This window comes from Anas platyrhynchos, chromosome 15, assembly GCF_047663525.1.
Source record: "Anas platyrhynchos isolate ZD024472 breed Pekin duck chromosome 15, IASCAAS_PekinDuck_T2T, whole genome shotgun sequence".
Lineage (NCBI taxonomy): Eukaryota > Metazoa > Chordata > Aves > Anseriformes > Anatidae > Anas > Anas platyrhynchos.
This window is the reverse complement of record NC_092601.1, coordinates 6,222,720-6,242,766: the sequence shown is the minus strand read 5'-3', so window position 1 is coordinate 6,242,766 and position 20,047 is coordinate 6,222,720. Positions and strand designations below refer to the sequence as shown.

At 41.1% G+C, this 20,047-nt stretch overlaps 1 long non-coding RNA gene across 1 annotated transcript in view; it reads right to left on the bottom strand.

The window, feature by feature from the left end:
- LOC110351452 (uncharacterized) overlaps nucleotides 1–20,047 on the bottom strand; it is a 248,467-nt gene that overhangs the window by 52,961 nt on the left and 175,459 nt on the right. Inside the window, exon 4 of the long non-coding RNA XR_002398918.4 lies at nucleotides 7,013–8,065. This is a non-coding gene — a long non-coding RNA (uncharacterized lncRNA). The remainder of the gene's footprint in view (nucleotides 1–7,012; nucleotides 8,066–20,047) is intronic.

Genomic DNA, 20,047 nt, shown 5'->3' with positions numbered 1-20,047 from the left:
TAGCTTCCTTCACCCGACAGTATGTAACAATTTTGGTTTCTCATCTGCATTCATTCAGAACATCAAAGTGCAAAACAAAACCCCAAAGAAATATGAAAGCATTCCAATATTTTTTCAAATACCCTCTTTGCAGAACATTATTAGAATAAGGGTAAAGGAGAGAAAATTCTCAGTGCCAAAAAATGACCATGCTAAATGCAAAATTATATTAAAGCATACCACTTTGCTTTATGCAATCATTTCTGGCCATTAACATCACCACTAGCTGCAAAACACGATTAGTGTACAGAGTTGAACATATTTAACTACAGAAATCCTGAGGATCAGAAATATCTGCAACACACAACCCTGCACAATGAGAGCACTGGGAGACTGAAGGCACAGTGTAGTTCTACTTCCTTGCTGAAACTTCTTTCTAAAAGAAAGTTATCTGATAACTTTTTTTTTTTTTTTTTTTTTTTTTGTGGTAGACGAGACATTTCTTTGTCCACTAGATATTCAAACCAGAGACAGCAAATCTTTTCACTGTATCACACACAACTGCCTGGAAGGAAATCTCAAGTAATTTTCATTAAAAGTATCACTATCTGAATGACAGGGAGAAAAAAAGAAAAGCTACAAAACCCCCACTCAATAGATACTTTCCAGCCAATGACAAAGCTATAACCAGGCTCCTGCAGAGCCTACAACCTTTCATTTACTACCATTTAGGAAGGGCTCATGTCAGACAATGGATACAGGAGGAAAAACACTCCTTGAAAAGAAACTGCTCATAGGCTGAAAAAAATAGCCATGGATTGAGGAAGTCACTGCTATAGAAATATTTAATACAAGACTTATTTTGCATTAATTGCTAATGTCACCCTGCTGTTTTAAAGTATTTTTTTTTTCTTCTTACTAATTAATTTCCAGTAAACTAAATTTGAGCAGATTCAAGAATGAGGGGAAAAAAAAAAGTAAGAATAACCTGGAAGTTATGAGTCAGTATTTTTGCTTCACTTTTTTTGCTGCATGTAAGCATGGCTTTAGTGTTGAGTATAAGCAGATGTGATTCTATCCCTATCATCACACAACTCTGTATGGGGAAAAAACAGAACCCTTGCAACAAAAACTGCAGTGCCACACAATGGCGTTTAGCCTACCTCATTCAAACTGAGTAAATTAAAGACATGTTGTGAATAAAGGTAAAAGCGTTGACCTTTGCTTCACAGAATACTCTACCATGTTAACAACTGGATCTGTGTTCATTTTTCCCTCCGCATATAAATACACACTAACAGAAGTGCCACATACTGTTTTAAAAAGCAACAATAATGTCCTTCCTCAGTTGTTTTATAGGATCTGAAAGCCTGCCAGAATGCATGTTTTGCCTGTTTCATCTAACTCTCAAATACAAGAAATCTGTCAACTCTTTACTGCTTTACAGCCCCTAAAATATGCTCCTAATGACATCCAACTTGTTTCCTCATCTATTTTTTTTTTAATTCTGAAATCTTAATCTTCAAGTACCCATAACTATGTTGCATTGGGATGGCGTATGCGCTTAAGTTAAGCCCAGGACTTAAAACCTTGCCATACTTCTTTCCCAGAGTAGTAGATACTCTCACAGATGATGACTAAATACAAGCCTTGTGACCTGCCTTCAGTTAAACTTGAAGATAAAAAAAAAAAAAGAAAAAGAATGCAAAGTGATTTATTTTTCAGTAAAAGACATTCATTCTCCTGTGTCTTCAAATCGGATGAAATTGGTAGAAATACAAAACTACAGCCTAAATTTACTGAGCTTAGCTACACTGTACACACCTCTTCAGACAGCAGCAGTTGGATGGATGGGTGCAACACCAACATATTGCAGTTGCTGTCTTTGTTTTCTCCATCACAAGCTTTAGGCTGCATGCTAACTTTAGTCCTTGCACAAGCTCAAATGGCAGTCGAGAGGAGATCGGTTTGGATCAATGCCATTATGTGGCCATCTATAAGGAGAGGTCTGCATGTTGAAAAACAAGTCATCACCCTTCTGGTCATGAAACTATTGATTTGATATCTGAACTAATTTTTCTGGTACCTAATCATACCTTTTACAGCGCTCTAGATGATGTTTTGCAGCAGTTAAAATGAATTTACCTCACCTTGTTCTGTGGCCATTAGAGACAATACAGTGGTTTTGACTGTACCTACAGGTGGTTGGCATTAAGAGAGCAAATAGGTGAGGAACTTAAACCACCCAACCTTGCCTCCCTTTTCTGGTCCTAAAGCAGCATTCCTCATTTCTGAATACTCAGTGTTGTGTGTGGGCACACACACAGGAATGGTTTAGTAAATACTAAAAGATGCCATTTAAAAAAGGGAAAGTTTATATTAGGTAATTTTATATAGAAAATGAACAGAGCTAGTTATGGGAGGTAGCACTGTATACATATGGAATATATAAGCTGTTTATCTTCATTAAAAAGAACACTATGCCCAGCTTTGGTTAGTTTCCCTATTCTCTGAATGAAACATTCATTTTCTGAATTAATCTTGTTGGGAGAGAAGGGGGATTATTGGTCTGTGAGCTCCACTGAAGGGTATATGAAGGAACAATATGATGAATATTTTATTAGAAAAAATAGTATATGAAAATAAAATTGAATCTGAAAAAAAAAAAACGAAAAAAACAAAATCACAAGATAAACTCATATCAAAAGTTAAAATTCTCCACTTGCTTTTGACGGCTGCTGTTTTTATTATTAAAGGTTTTGCTGAGAGTCTGCATTTGATGTTAACATATGAAAATACGTTGACTGGCACAGAAAAACAAACTCATAAATTTCAACTTTAAGTATCTGCTTTAATGTATTATTGTACTTTATTGGCAATATTCCACCAGCAAATGTCTTTTTATTATTGTATCCCCTCTTTGCAATAAAGAGGAATTCTGTTGACTGTCTTCCACTTTGGGAAATATGAAATCATTGTTTCTTGCTAGCTGTGGGCAAGAAATAGTCTTCAAGCCTTGCTGAAGTTACAAAAGTGTGCTCAAAAAAAAAAAATATATATATATATATGTATCAAGAAATATGCTAGTACTTTTCATAAATTTTCAATACATGGATACAGCAAGATAATTTCCAAGCATAAACAGACCCAGCAGAGAAAATATATTATCTTAAATTCTACTGTGTGACAAAAGATGGGATGTTTAATAGTGTAAAACAAGTACACTTCAGTCTAGTACGGCACGACACTCACAGCAGAAAGAGCAACTTCACTATTTTACATAAGGAGTCTCACATCTTTGGCTGTGCCCCTAACTGAGGCAAACCTCCCATCAGCTTCAGAGAAATCTTTGCCTGACTACAGATGTACTGCTGAATTCATTCAAAGCTTTAAGGTGTTTGAGTAGCTGGAAAATAAGTAGAAAGGAGACTTGAGGCATTTATCTTAAACTCCACTAATAGGAAAACATTGTGAAACCTATGGTCTTTATGAGAGAAAGAAAAACCCAAAGCCACAGCTATTACCCCAAATGCTCATATCAGCAAATCGTACAGCACACAAGTAGAGCTCTACCATCAGACAAGGACAACGCTATGCCCTTCCTTTAATTTTGTGTCTTTTCTCCAGTTAATAATGCACAACAAAACCTTGTCTTTCATCAAGTGAAACATAATTACACAAGAAAGCTCTTAAGAGTTTTTTTAATTATTATTATTATTATTTTTTAAAGGTGGGTAATAACAATATTATGACAAATTAGTGCACAAGGCAAAATCCTACTGCCACGCTTAGTTATACCTCAGTTCTCTGCACACTGACATGCACACTGCTTTGCCGAGTCTGCATATAGGCCCACGAACCTAAATATCTTCCTTGCAAACTGAGTAACACATCAGCCTGCAGCCCACCAGTTGGCATAGCCATTGTTACAGTTATTCTGTAAACAGAGGGCTGACGAACTGATTTCAGAAGGTTTTTGCTGAAAGTTACTTACGATTAGCTGTAAGGTTCATTATAGAATGACTCATATTAACATTAGGTAACACGGGTCTAAGTTTAACCTACAGTCCTTGATGGGCAATATTTGCATTGTTTTTAGGGCAGTCTTTCAGCATTTTTAAATTTTTCATATGTAGTGGTTGGTATGAATATTTTAACTACATCCAAGGATCCACTACAGACCCCAATGATTTATTGACATATAAAAAGTTGGTTGTAGGAGGAGGCAGTGTCCTGCTCTAAACAACAATTGATGGTTTCAGTCCAGTTCCCAGTGGACATGGGTCAATTGTGCTGTAAAAATCTTTGACACTAATTGGTGATCCTCCAGGTTAGCTTATTGGCAGAGACCTACAGGGAAATTTCTTTTGCTTTTCCTTCTGTTACACTTGTTCTGTGAACAGATAAAAAAGGCGTTTTGGAGCCTTGTGATACTAACATGTTTCACAAGCACTAAGTGCAGTGAAATGTGATGGTTGGAGGCTACCTTGGGCGCAGTGACCCTAGCAGGATAGCTTTGGTGAATTAAGGAGGCAATTAGTAGAACTGCTACTGTGGATTTCCAGAGGGTAGGCTTTGGCCCACTTAGAGGCCTGGCTGGCAGAATCCCTTGGGAGGTGGTTCAGAAAGGTGAAGGACTCCAGGAAGGATGGACCTTCTTCAAGAACAAAAAGGCGCTGGGGCAGGCTGTCCCAACATGCCTACAGTTTTGCTGTTGGGGAAGAAGACCCGCCTGGCTAACAGAACTTTTTTCAGGGGCTTGGGAGGAAAAAGAGTTTATGAAGTCTGGAAGAATGGGCAGGCAACACAGCAGGGCTATAGAGCTGCTGTTTAGCTGTGCACAGAGAAAATTAGAAGGGCCAAAACCCAACTGGATCTCAATTCGGCTTATACAGTAAAAGACGATTAAAAATGCTTTTATAAATACATTGACAGCTAAAGGAGGTTTCATCTGGGAAGATATGCTAAGTGTTCCACTTCATTTGTCCTTCTCCACACAGCGCAAATAGAGTGTAAGTTCCTAACCCAGGTTATGATCCTGAAAAAAACACCACAGTAACTTCCAGTCTATGAGATCTCCCCTCTCCTCACTCCAATATCTGAAACACAGAAGGTAAAAATCAATCCACACAATGTTTGTATGCAGCTCCTTTTCTTAGTGGCTGAGTTTTCTTACTGACTTACTGAGGAGTCTACCTTTGGTCTGTGTTAGTACCGTGCGTTATTCGTTATCAAGAAATTCAAAGGCATTTGCTGTTTACCTGGAAAAATGTTATTCTTCCATTTGCATTCAGTGCGAACATTAATATTATTCCTCAAAACCATCAAAAATTGTATTAGTCTAGCCTGAAATAAAATATTAATTATACTATTACCATGCAAACAAAAAAATAATCTTGTGTGGTTTGGCTCCCCAAAACCTCACAGCCTAAATACATGAATATAAAGAACCGTAAGCAGTCAACTATTGATCAAAATCAGTTCTGAACTACAGCTTCAGGGAGAACACACAGAAATGCACACATTGGAAGTACCAAAAGAAAATTTACATTTCCACCAAATATTAGCATAAAATTCTGAATCCACTTACAAATGCACCACTGACTCTGTTTCTATCTGCAGCAGATACATTTAGCTTTTCAATTATGATCCTGGGTACTAGGATTCAAATGTAAAAGATAAATAATATGGGGTCAGCTTGAAAGAGGTCTGCATTCCACATTCCAGCACAGCTTCCAATACTGTCCTGAGTTACACCTACTGCCATGTCAAATGATGCTCCTGCATCACCTAGATGCAGATTTCATCTCCCACTGTATCTCTGAGAGGTTCATTAAAATGCAGATTTTGCAATATATCTTTGTGCAATGTTGTCTCTTCTGAGTCTTTCCAGGTCTCTCTAAATCTGAGAGCCCAAAGAAATCTGTCTTTCCTGAGCAGTACCTGCTCCCCTTTCATTTTATCCTTTCAATTCACATGAAGATGCCAACTGCTAATATTGTACTTCACTCCCAAGAACTCTTGAGAAATTTAAGAACAGGTAAAATGACATGGCCAAACTCATAACAAGTTTTTGTATTTGTGGTTTAGGTAAGAGTTTTTTATTTGTAAATCTGGATATTAAAAAATAAATTAAATCAGATTTGCCCTGATTTCTGAAGCATTCTTCCTTTCTAAATGGAAGACATCAGCTAACAACATATCCCAAAGATGTCAAAATTCCTGTTTCCCAGTCTCTTCCAGTTACTCTCATTACTCCCATCAAACTTGAAAGTCATCATATCTCCTTATGTGACTTTAAATCTTGCTCTAGCTCTATGCATGCACTTCCTGTTCCTGTGCTTGCACCAGAATTTGTCTGCCATTGTTGCTGTTATTGCAAGAACCAGTAACATGCTATGATTGTTTCACAGCTACAGACCCAATGCACTGAAAAGCAACCAAGACCAAGATTTGAAATCCAACGCGAGATTCTACTTACAGATGCAATGACAACATGTCCATCTCAACCTCTCAGCATTCTTTAAAAAATTTTTGAAAATGAAATTCATAAGAAAGCAATGTAGTTGTGCAAAGAATCTCACTTAAATTCTCTAGACAAAGTCCAGAATTTAGGAATCTTTCCTATGAAAATTTGGAAACAGAAGAAAAGATGTGTCAATTTAAGATATTATTTAGAATTAAATTAGTTCCTTTATAAACCACTTCAAGCTTATCAAACAGTGCTTTTCAAAATTCTGTTTTCCCAGACTCAATCCTGATACCTTCAGGTCAATCATGTTATTCATTGCCAGTCCTTTTCCCACTATTTTCAACACTCACTAGTCACCATAGTATTCAGGAACCATGCACACATCTGTTTTACTTGCTTCACTGAACAGATTGAAGGCAATCTTAGCACGCAGCCATGACCTTAACGCTGCCAGCCAAATTCAATATGGCAAATGATCCAACACAGATGTGCACAGAAAGAACACTTCACCTAAGATACAGTGGAATACAGTTTATAGGGAGATGATAATGCTCCTCCTACCTGTTACTGATAAAGGTGGTGAGAAGTGCTGCCAGCCAACAGCAAGAGTCCTTGAAATTCACTAACACGGAGAGCTGTATATCCTTTCTAGAAAGACCTGTGTCCTTCAGAAGTGGACATCCTGGATTCACTCTTCTAATAGGAGATGGCAAGTGAATAGATAAGCTCCAGGATCCTAGACTATACAGCTTCCTTCCAGTAAGCATCAGGAAAAAAGAAGCTGCTTAACAAGCAGCAGCTAGACTTCTTCCAGAGGAGCTTGTACAGATACGCACATCACCAGTGTGTGTTAGCCAGTGCGAACACAGGTTGTGTTCTTCTCAGCTCAGATCTTGCCCGGCAGTGCCTGCAGTGGTATGCGCTGCAGTTCTCCATGCTTTGCATCAAGACAATCTGTTTTTCTAATTTTTTCATTTCTTCTCAACTGTAAAGTTTCAGATGTGCCAGATATCAAGAAAGGTAGTGGAAGGTGATATACATGTATGATACATTCTTCATGTGACTCATGTAACTTTCTTCTCCCATTTACAAATATGCCATATCCATATTTCAGTGTAGGCAACTCAAAATCAGGATTTGGTTCAATGCAAAGGTAGATACAAGAATCCTGGACAAACAGCAATAGAAGCATGACTTTGATGAATGTAGATTCTGCTTAGGGGGCTCCAAATAGGTCTTGTGAATAAACTTACAAGTAGTCTAAAAACAGCAGCCAGAATTCACATCTCTGATGGACACGTATTTCAGGATGCCACTTATGCTCTGCAGAGTATGGTCTAATAAGTGCGGGGAATCCACTCTGGCTACCTCATCATGCCTTTTATAGATCCCTTTGGAAATGTGGTTCTGTTTAACAGTCAGATGGAATCCGCTCCTTACAGCTGGGAAGTGCGGTCAGGCAAGCTTGTCTGGGTTCTGCTTTTATTGGCATTAATGAGGAAGTCCTCAAGGCAACGCTCTTCTGTTCACAAACAAAGCAAAATACTCTGTCCTTCTTGGCTAGAATTCAGTATTTTCTGTATGTGAGGGCTGAATGCACAATGGCCAGTCTATCTGGAAAAAAACAAACAAACAAAAAACAAAAAAGCTTTATATGAGTTTGCTCAAGTCTGTCAGTCAAAGACAGAGAGCTTCACCTTGAACGGAGATGGTTCACAGGACTAAGGATTAGATAAACCCATTTCCCTTTTATGGCCTTGTTCCAAAGGGGGAAGACGAAGTCCCACTATAACAAGGTCACATAAATAAGCAAAGCAACAAACAAAACTTCATTTGATTTGCAAAAAGTCACAGCTGCAGGTGGAAAGCTGTTCAAAAGACAAACTCCGTTTATCCCTTGGAAACTTTCCTTTCGTTAAGATTATTCTAGCAACAATGATTGAGGCAGAGAAGCAAATATCTAAAACCTGAAAAAAATATGAACTGCTTGCTTCCTGATCTGTCCCATTCCACTGACAAACAGATAAATGACATTTTTAACGCAACTTTGAGTATAGTTAGATTCTCTGTGTGTCTTTATTCTCTCCAATATTTTGTTCTTAACAGACGGATGGATGGGATAACTTTACTTGATTCATTGGCACTGCTAAAGCACTGACTTCTTTAACAGCGATCATAAATGGTTTCAAGATATGAAACAAGTGTTCCAGCATGGTCCATTGAGCAGAATGGAGAACAATGCCTTTCCCACTGTCACCACACAAGATATATTTAATGATTGCTACCGTACATTCTGATCAAAAGTCGGTTTAGTCATGTACTACATGGAATTCCATCTTGTTTATATACTCTGAAAAAGCTGCACAGACAGCAGCAGTTGCCTTTCTGGATTCAGAACTTTGAACTGTTCAGAGAATCATCTTTTACAGACTAAATCTTCCTAGCTCCTTTTAATTCCTTTTGTTATTACCATATAGATATACAAATACCTCAAAGTACAACACCTCAGTGTTAGAAAATGTTAATTACTGACTGGAAAAGATCATTCAGTCTGGAACAATTTAAGTTTACTACAGCTATAAATACATTACACCAGCACTCCACTTGCAGCTGTTCATGAAAGCCACAATACACAACCATCATTGTCAACATCTTGAAACATTTTTCAGCAAATAGCATTTGGAGCTGATAGAGAGGAATGAACTTTTACCAAAACATTTCAAAATTTTTATTTTTATTTGTTTGCAGATGAAAACTAGTATGTGGAAAATTCCTAGAAAACAGTTTTAATTAATTTTGATTCCACTCCAGTATTGTATTTGACTATGTGATAACATATTTTAAAGGAAAAAATCAATTTAAACAATGTCAAACACTAATACTATATGAAATAGGTGTTTACGTAAATTGAGAAGTTGATTTGTGAAGAAAATATGTTATGACATAATACTTTTATTGAGCACTTTATTAGATGTCTTCTATTTCCTAATATCTCTATTGGGCTAATGTAGCTGATCAAAGAAAAAAAATAAATCAAATTTCAAACAGGACTGAAGGTGACTTTAAATCTAATGCACGTCCATTAAGAAATATGATTCTAATTTCTCATTTGCAGGAAACAGAAGTTTCTCCAGTATTTAGCAGCTAAAGGTTTCTCCATGTTACATGTTTCTCTTCATTTTTTTTTTTTTAAACACAGTTTCCAGTGTATATACCTGTTTACTTAGAAGTTTTATAATAGAAGAGCTCCCATGGCATTACTTTCTGTCTTGTAAAGAATATTAACTACTGGTAAAGTTTGAGAAGACAGCTTGAGATCATGTTATTTCAGCAAGAAATTCAATAGGTAATTGAAAACCGACCCCCAGGCAACAGAGTGGAGAGAGACACCCCAGTGACCATGAGTGACTGACCTGCAGGCACTCCCTGGGCAGGCCGTCCCCTGAAATCCTGTCCCCAAGGCTGGACGTGTATCGTCTGCTTGCTTATCTTTCAGACTCGAAGCACAACCACCAAGCATGCTCCAGAGCCTCTCCTTCAGCAGCCTGCACATCCCCAGCCTTCCTTGCAGGAAGAAGCCAGGACAATCAGAATCATGTGCAGTTTAACCACTAACCGGGTCAGGCTTCAGAGCCTGAACATGACCCTCATCAGCCTCGCCACTGTCACACAGAAGATGCGTTTGTACCTGTGTCCAGATATTAAAGTGGATGGACTTATAAATTGCTTGCAAAAACAAGGAGTAACATAACACAACCACTTCTATGGAAGAGACGATGCACAGTCTGACTCAGGCATCTTTCTCCGAGGCCTGTGCAAAACTATACATAATCTAAAGTGTTATTCTTTTGAAACACATAACAATCCAGTTTATAACCACTCCTTTGAGCAGCCATTTTTGCACACAATTCCGTGAATTTTAGAAAAACACATCTCTACTCCAGGTAAAGCAGATCGCTTATTTCTGAATGACGTATTCTGTTCTCAGATTATGTACTGTACCCTTAATTGTGCAGTTTGGAAAAGGTAGTTGATATCCTCAGGATTTCTCTAACCTTTATGTTAGCACACTTCAGGATAGTAACACGGTAATCAATTAAAGCATGCTGATGGCACATGGGGAGCCCTAAATCTCCTATTGACAGCTCATCGGGTAAGTCAGCACTTTTTTTTTGGGTAATTTTCCATTTAAATGATTCCTTTGTACAAAGCAATCTCAAAGTCTAAACTGTTTGCTCACTGTGCCATGATGCTATAATGGACTTTACAAAATTTATGCATTTTTATTTATCTTTTATATATTTTTAGCTTTCTTGCATTGGAGTTTTTGTGGACTTTACAAAGATAGGTAGATTTACCTCCAGACAAGAAAAAGTATTCAATTTATTCAAGTTAAGTAAAAGTTCAATTTAAAAAAAAAAATCAGTTCTTATTTTTGTACTATATTCTCAATGTCAGGGAACTAACAGAAAACACAACTCTGTTCTTTAAAAGAATTTCATTTCATAGGATCCAGCATATAGTGGTAATTTATACACTGATTTATTACATATATTTAGCCACTAATCCATTTCAGCAACTAAATTCATTAAATTTAAGTTTTCTAAATTGCTAGATAATACCTGTGAAACTAGTTATATATTACTTTTTCTAGTAATACCACAAGAATTCCTCTTGATCAATAAGCTATAGCAAATGTCAAACACATTCGTTGAAAAAAAAACAACTCAGCAGCATTCAAATGATCAAAACCACAAGCAAGGCACATTAAGAAAAACAGCTGTGAAAATTCTTTTCAAATGTAGAACAATGTGTAGAGCACACACTTTCCACTATGAAGAAATCTCATCACTATGTGGCAGAAACACTTGGAAATAAGAAGTGTTGTTTTATTCGATATTTATTACAAAGTACAGTATAGAGAAGGAAACAAAAGGTGAAGCCTTTTGTTAGCTAAGACTCACTTTCCATGCAACCGCAGTGCTGTGACATTTGCAACAAAGCATAAGAACACAATAAATGTGATATACTGAGCGAGCTTTCTGACACACCTTTTCTATCCTTGAGCTCTAAACAAAGACTCCTCCCTCCCTCTCCACCATTATAGACACACATGAAGTATTAAAATAGAGTAACTTTGGATGGACTTGAATGGTTGTGCAACAAGGAATTGCTCTTCTTTGGAACAGCTGTTTCAAAGTGAGGAATAGGAACTATCAATCTGGAGCATTCGCTGAGCCTTATGTAAAGGTCAGTTGGTTTCTGCTGTAAATGCAAACCTTCTACACGGTGTCTCCATTTCATTTTCTCTATTGAAAATAACACTTTGGGCAGATGAGGAGATTTAACTGCATAATTAAAGGAAGAAACTATTACTAACAAAAGTGGTGGTGTAGTAAGATGCCTAATGAAGTCATTAAATATCTCAAAGAATCAAAACAGTTTTGTTAACTCAAAATGGTAGCTTCTTACTCAAAATTGCTTCTCCATGTTTGGCTTTATGTGTAGAAACACTTGCAGAGAGCAAGACCTTGAACATAGTATAACCCACAACTATGAATTAAAAAAAGGTGTAGATTGTACATTGCACACTGCAAATAAAAGGAACAGACAGACTCTGACTGAAGAAGCTTCAATAAGCATGTACAATAAGGGAAGAAGTTCAGACCCAGACATATCCTCATTCCATTTGGAAATATGCAAATTGTTTACTACACTTGGAGGTGCATGACAATATAGCAGATGAAAGAATCCATCCAGAGTTTCAGTCTGCAGGTAGATTTGAAAGGGTAGAGAGAAAAAATAAGATTCTATTAACTGAAGAAATGTTATTAGAATCATAGAATCTCCCGAGTTAGAAGGGACCCATAAGGATCATCAAGTCCAACTCCTGGCACTACACAGGTCTACCCAAAAATTCAGACCATGTGACTAAGTGCACAGTCCAATTGCTTCTTAAACTCTGACAGGCTTAGTGCAGTGACTATGTCCCTGGGGAGCTTGTTCCAGTGTGCAACCACCCACTCGGTGATGCACCTCTTCCTCACGTCCAGCCTAAACCTCCCCTGCCTCAGCTTAACACCGTTCCCATGGGTCCTATCACTGGTGATTACAGAGAATAGGTCACCTGCCTCTCCACTCCCCCTCGTGAGGAAGCTGTAGACTGCGATGAGGTCTCCCCTCAGCCTCCTCTTCTCCAGGCTGAACAGGCCCAGTGCCCTCAGCCACTCCTCGTATGTCTTCCCCTCTAGGCCCTTCACCATCTTTGTCGCTGTCCTCTGGACACTCTCCAACAGTTTCATGTCCTTTTTGTACTGTGGTGCCCAGAACTGCACACAGTACTCAAGGTGAGGCCGCACCAGCACAGAGCAGAGCGGGACAATCACCTCCCTCGACCTACTAGCAATGCCGTGCTTGATGCACCCCAGGATACGGTTGGCCCTCCTGGCTGCCAGGGCACACTGCTGGCTCATATTCAACTTGCTGTCAGCCACAACCCCCATATCCCTCTCTGTGGGGCTGCTCTCCAGCGTCTCATTGCCCAGTCTGTACGTATAGCCAGGGTTACCCTGTTCCAGGTGCAGGACCCGGCATTCACTTTTGTTAAACTTCACGCAGTTGGTGATCACCCAGCTCTCCAATCTGTCCAGATCTTTCTGCAAGGCCTTTTCACCCTCATCTGAGTCCACAACTCCTCCAAGTTTGTTGGTGTTGGCAAATTTGCTCAAAACACAGCCCATTATATAGAACCACATTCTCAAAACACATTCCAACATAGAACCCAATAACTCGTTTTAGGGTTACACAAGTGACATTATATACATCAGGACAAGAGAGGCTGTGAGAACATCAATGCTGGAATCTTTGAGCCATTCGAGTAAGGGCCTGGGGCATCCCACTGAAAGACATGCTGCAGATAGTGCCAACCAGCCTCGCAGCTCCATCAGCCCAGCACCAGTCAACAAAAGGAGGTGCAGCATTTCCCCAGACAGACAGAGAGCTTCAGAAATTGCAGGAGCACAAAACAAAACAAAGATTATAGAGTTTTGATGGCTGCTCTCTGAAATATGCTGAAGGACAAATCCTGAAGAGGAGACATACTTGCCCCCTCTGCTGTGCACATCCCACCCCAGTATATTTAGAAGCATGCTCTGTTTCAGGCTGACACAATCACAGGCCCGCTTGCAAGTTGGTATAACAAATAACAGAAGCACAAACAATAAGCATGCAGACCTTGCCAATATTTTTTGTTTCACCAGCTACGATTTTGTATTCTTCTTTTGAGCATCACACTGTTTCACTTCTACAGCCATCAAATCCCTTTCTGTTTTGTAGTGATTTCTGTAAAGAAGAGTTGTTCAAACAGGCAGGAGATTGGAAATTCAGACAATCCTTGTCTAAAGAATAACCATTTTCTTTTCCACCGTAGCATATGCATGCATCTAAATCATAAAATAGTATTTTAAGACTAAAGATATACCTTAAACCCAAATGGAAATTTCTTAGGAAATGGATTTCTTCTCTAAGGACTGGGGCTTAGGAACCTGTACCCATCATGTTATAGATACCTGCTACTAATTTCAATTATTGCATCTCTCTGAATCAGTATTAAACAAAGCATTAACATCCTTAGAAATATATTTGCTTCTTCTTTGAAATTCCTGGGCGACAATGTGCCACATGGCATTCTTCTGAGGATCTATTCAGAAATAGAACGGTAACAATCAAACAGCAATGGCATGGACTTCTAGCTTTCTCTTCTTATTTGTACGTTTCAGCATGACAGTTCATAAATACCAAAGTTTGAGGCACATTAGCAAATTCACTATCAAGGAAGATGAAGAAAGTTTGGCAAGTGGTTGGGGAATAAATAAGTCAGTCACATTACAGAAAAAAATGAAATGCATCAAATGCAGTTATTTCATATTTGGCAACACTATGAATTAATACCTTTCTAAAGCATCAATACCTTTCTCAAGTATTTTTTGTTTGTGGTGGTTTTACTTGGGTGGGCAGCCAAGCTCCACCACAGCCACTCTCTAACTCCCCCTCCTCAAAAGGAAAGGGGAGAAAATACAATGCAGAGGGCTCAAGGTTTTGTCCTGATAAGGACAGGGAGATCGTTCAACAATTATGACAGGCAAAACAGACTCAGCATAAGGAGACAGTAGGATTTGTTGCCTATTACTAACAAGCTAGAGAAGTGAGAAACAAAGGAAAGAAACCAAAAATACCTTCCTCCCATCCACCCTCTTCCACCTCTTCCCCTTAATAACACAGGGGAATAGGAAAATGGGGGTTGAGGTCAGTCCATAGCACTTCATCTTCCCTGGTCCTTCTTGGTCACTCTCTTCCCCTGCGCCATGTGGGGTCCTTCCCACAGGTGCCATCCTTCCCAAAGGATGGCATCCTTCCTGCATGGGCTTCCCACAGGCAGCTGCTCTTCAAGCAGCTTCTCCAGATATCTTCTCCAGATATGGGTCTGTACAACGGGATCCATCCATCAGAAGCACAATGCTCCAACATGGGTGATCCCATGGGCAGCAGCTCCTGCCAGGTCACATGCTCCTGTGTGGGCTCCTCTCTACGGCCTACAGGTCCAGCCTGGGGCTTGCTCTTGCGGGGGTCCTCCATAGGCCGCAGCCTCTGTCAGTGCAGGTCCACCTGCTCCACCATGATCTTCTCCACGGGCTGCAGCGTGGAACCCTGCTCCACCATGGTCCTCACCACAGGCCGCAGGGGACTTCTTCTCCGACACCTGGAGCACCTCTCCCGCTCCTTCTTCACTGACTTTGGCACCTGCAAGGTTGTTTGTCACTCCTCTCTCTCTCCCAGCTGCTGTGTAGCAGCATTTCTTTCTCCCTTTCTTAAATATTCTCTCACAGAGGCACAAACAACTTCACTTACTGGCTCAGCTCTGGTCAGCAGCAGGGCCCTTATCTAGCATGGGGCAGCTTCTAGATTCTTCTCACAGAAGCCACCCCTATGGCCCCCTGGTACCAAAACCTTGCCACGTAAACCCACTACACTTGGGGAATCCATGCTGCCTACTCCCAATGATCTTTTTGTCCTTCCTGCACCTGGAAATGGTTTCCAGGATGAGAGGTTCCAGCACCTTCCCAGGGAAGGAGGTGAGTGTAACTGGCCTGGGGTTCTCCGGATCTTCCTCCTTGCGTGGCTTGTGGATGGCAGCAACGTTTGCTTCCCTGCACTCTTGGGGCACTTCTCACAGTTGCCAGGAACAAGCAATGATTCCTGAGAGCGGCCTTGCAATGGCATCAGCCAGTTCCCTCCGCACTCATGGGGGAATCCCATCAGGGTTCCTGGACTTCTCTCTCTCAGTTTCCTCAAGGCTTGCCCAACCCCATGGATGGGGTTTCTGTGGCAAGGTTGAGGTAGCAGGGTGGGAGGATGCAGAGGTGGGCTCTGTGAGAAGAGACTGGGGGCTGCCTCTTCTCACAGCAAGCCCCCATCAGCTGCCTGGGCCTCAGCTGTCGTGTGATGGGCTGGTGCAAGAGCCCCAAGGCAGCCGGGCTCTCTCTGCTCCTCTCCCAGAGGGTGGCGTGCAGCAGAGATGCCCCCTGTGCAGTCTCCAGGACTTCATGAGGGATGGGAAGGAGGACTCAAACACCACTTGAAGTTCACTGTTCTTTATTGCGGGCTGGGAGACAAACGCAGGCTGGCTGCACTATGCCATCTCCACTTCCTCCACCTGCGGGACACCCATCTTGGCAGCTCTGGCATCTGCCTCCTGTTGGGGTGCTGAGCCATGGGCAAGGAGCTGGGCGCAGCCTGAGGCTCCGTGTCATGCCAGAGCCTCCAGGAATGGTGTGAGCAGTGATTCCTCACACGTCTCCCAGGCCTGGCATCATAGTGAGGCCTTGCCAGCCTTTCTGGAGTTGGCCTCATCTGCCTTGGCTGGATCTCATCTTCTGGAGAGTCCACGTCCATGGGAAGGCCATTGTTCTCTGTGGGTGGCACCTGCACAGTCTGCACCTGCTGCTTCAGGCAGTCCCTGTTCATGGCCTGGCCGTTGTTCTTTGAGGGTGGCACGTTGCCTGTCCTCTCCCATTTTTCCTTAGGGTCCCTGTGTGTGGGCTGGACGTGGTCTTGCACAGGTGCCACTGTGATAGTCCTCACCCATTTTTTTGATGAATTGCATTTCGTGGGCTGGACGTTGTCTCCCACAGGTGGCACCACACTGGTCCACACCCTTTGATTTGGCTGGCTGCCGTGCCTTGGCTGTCTCAGGGACTGTGTGTTGTCTTCCACAGGCGTCCCCTTGACAGTTTGCACCCATTTAGTTAGTTGGTGGGCCCCCGGGCCATCTGTGGAAGTTGTCTTCCAGAGCCAGTACCCTGCTGGTCTGCCCCCATTCTTTGGGTGGGTAGCTGCTTGCGGGCCGCGTGTTCTCTTGTGCAGGAGGCACCTTGATGTTCCACACCCACTTGTTGGGTTGGCCTCCATGCCTTGGCTGGAAGTTGTTCCTCCTGGGAAACACCTGATCGTTTCATGCCCATTTGTTAAGTGTGCTCCCCTCCACCACTGGGTGTTCCTCCATTCTAGGACATTTGGCAGGGGGTTGCCATTGGAGGTCCTTCCTTTCTACGCTGTGTTTCCTCTTCTTTGCATGATGCACCGCTCGTCTCATCCTTCAGGCTTAGCAGAACATCACCCAAAGGCTGGCGATCCCGCCCTGAAGCTTCCTGGCACCTGTGCTGCTCCAAGTCTCCTTGGTGCTCCAGGAGTGAGTGGTGGCCAGTTGCAGGGCTGTCTTTTTTATGGGACTGGGGACAATGGGCACCAAGGGCAATGTTGTCATCAGGAGGCCACTGCGGTGGCAGCTCAGGCACTGTCAGAGTGACCTTCTGACATCACCAGCCTCCAGGTGCAGCCACTCAGAGGCTCAGTTATCAGTGCACCTAACTGTCTGCTCATCCAGTGCAGCCTTCAGCAGCTTCTCTTGGAGGAGCTAACAGGAGGCAGTGTTGCAAGTCTTCCTCGAGAGCAGGTAAACATCTACCCAGCTCTCCACTGGTGGCTAGACAGAAATGCTGAGGGTACTAACCGGCCCCACAACTGCTGCCATCAGAGCGGGTCCCAAGACTGTTTATCAATATGGTGATAGGCACTTTATATGTAGAAATACACAGAAAGCAGAGGGCCCATTGTTTCATCATGAATATTTCATGTGTTGGTCAAGCACCCCTCCCAGATTGCTCTCACAGATTGCTTACTGACTCAGCTCTGGCCAGCAGCTGGGCCCTTACAGCTTCTGAATTCTTCTTGTGGAAGCCACCCCTAGGGCCCCCTGCTACCAAAACCTTGCCATGTAAACCCACTACACTTACCCTTCCTCAGTTTGCATAGACCACAAGCAGAAGCACTTAAGTATTAATGCAAACTACTTTACAGAAACACACCTTTAACTTGGAAAAAACAAACACACACACAAAACAACAACAACACACAACAAAAACAGAAGAAATGTCAGTTCTTTTGTGTGAGACTTCAGAAATCTTGTTTCCAAATTTCTAAAACCAAAGATTAGAACATGTCCAGGGGAGTGCAACAAATTTGGTGAAAGGACTTGAGGTAAGACTTCGGAGGACCTGCTTTGCTCAGCCCAGAGCAGAGCAGGCTGAGGGGAGGCCTCATGGCGGCCTGCAGCTCCCTCACAAGAGGAGCGGAGGGGCAGGCTCTCTGGGAACAGCAACAGGACCCTAGGGGATGGCATGGAGCTAGAACAAGGGAGGGTCAGGATGGGTGTTAAGGAAAGGTTCTTTACCTGAGATGGTGGCACAGCTCCCCAGGCCCTAAGCCTGCTGGAGGTCAAGGAGTGTTTGCCCTTAGACAAATGGTTTAATTCTTAGGTTGCCCTGTGTGGAGTAAGGAGTTGGACTTGATCCTAGCAGATCCCTTCCAACTCAGGGCATTCTATGATTCTATGGAAGTAAGAACAGTTTTCTAACTTTTTGAACAACAGCAGCACAAGTTACTACCACCAAAAATCAAGCCAACGTAGTTTAAAATTTCTCAGGGTCAGACATCCTTACGTATCAGTTCTCATCACATCTTCAATGCATGAATTTGGACAGATTTGCACTTAGATGCACAACCCTGCCAGAGTAATAACAGAAAACTTAGCTTTACCAGCTGCTTCCAGTAATCCAAAACAAATGAAATATTTTACTAACAAGAATTGATTTTATCATTGTTTCATCAGCAAATGAATGGGAAAACTGGAAGTGTATTTCAGGAGGGTTTAGGCTCTTATTGCTACCAAGAAAAGGCTTTTATTTATATGTAAATAGATTTTATAGGGATGAACCTTGGAAGCTTCTTTCATTATACATTCCACAGCTAAGCTCTCCCTCTAAGACAACATTAACAGAAGCCAACAATAGGTGGACTGTAAAAAGAAGCAGCACAGCCTATTTGTTGCAATATTTAGTGTTCAGCATAAAATACATGAGAAATTATGCCAAGTTATTGTTTTTCCTTTTTAAATTGTTTTTCCATGTCTCTTCTGGTGTTCAACCCCTTGGTTTTGTTATGTGTGTTTTATCCTGAACTTTCCTATGTCTACACAAAGATGAGGAATACCTTTACCAAATTTAAGGAATATTTTACAGATGTTAGTTTTGAGTTATCTAAACAACAGATACAGCATATAATATAGAAAGGTTGCTATTCTCATCAGCAGTTATAGCGACCTTTACATCCTAAACCACATATATCAGTCCCTGGGTAAAGGCAGATATAGCGTGAAACATCCTGCGCATGCAGATTTATGTTTCAAGTTAGGATCCAGGGGAAAACAAAGGTCCATCTGAAACGTATCTGCTGTGGCCTCTGGAAGCCGAGAAGTCTCTTGATTATTTTTTTAAGCATCACAAACCATTTTTTAAAATGACGTTAACAGGAACTGTTCAGGAAAAGTATATATTCAAAGATTTTCACTTTCATGGTGTAATGAATGATTCAGCAGCCTCCAAACAACCCCCAGACTCAGGTGAGTTGAACAAGCTGCAATTTTACTGAATAAAACATTACTTCTGTACAATATACTTCCAACAGTGTGCCTTGTGTTTGTATCTTACATGGACATAAACAGTTGCAATTGAACCCCACATAAGTATGATGCAAAATTCTCTGGCATTAAACAAGCAAAAAAAAAAAAAAAAAAAAAAAAAAAAGGAGGGGGGAAGGCAAAGGATTGTTGTAATAAAAGTTACTTTTGATCATTTTATCAGAATACGTGAGAACATATCTGTTGCTGCAAAAATGCTGAGAGTTTCCTGCTTTCAGTGAATGTGTTCTACCATGGCTAAAACGAGAGTCAAGGTACATCACCAAATATCTAGTAAAATTACAATTAAAACCGGTAATTTAAACTCTTCTGAGACAGTAAAGTCTCATACTGAAGGATAACAGTTTTGCTATACAATGAAGACATTTTTTCCCAAAATTCAGATACAATTTCCTTACATAAACAAACCTTACAGGCACCACCAAGACTTTGTAATCTTTTATCATTGTTCTTTAAAACCACAGAATTTATGGAAAAAATTAAGACCAGACAAAGAATTCTTA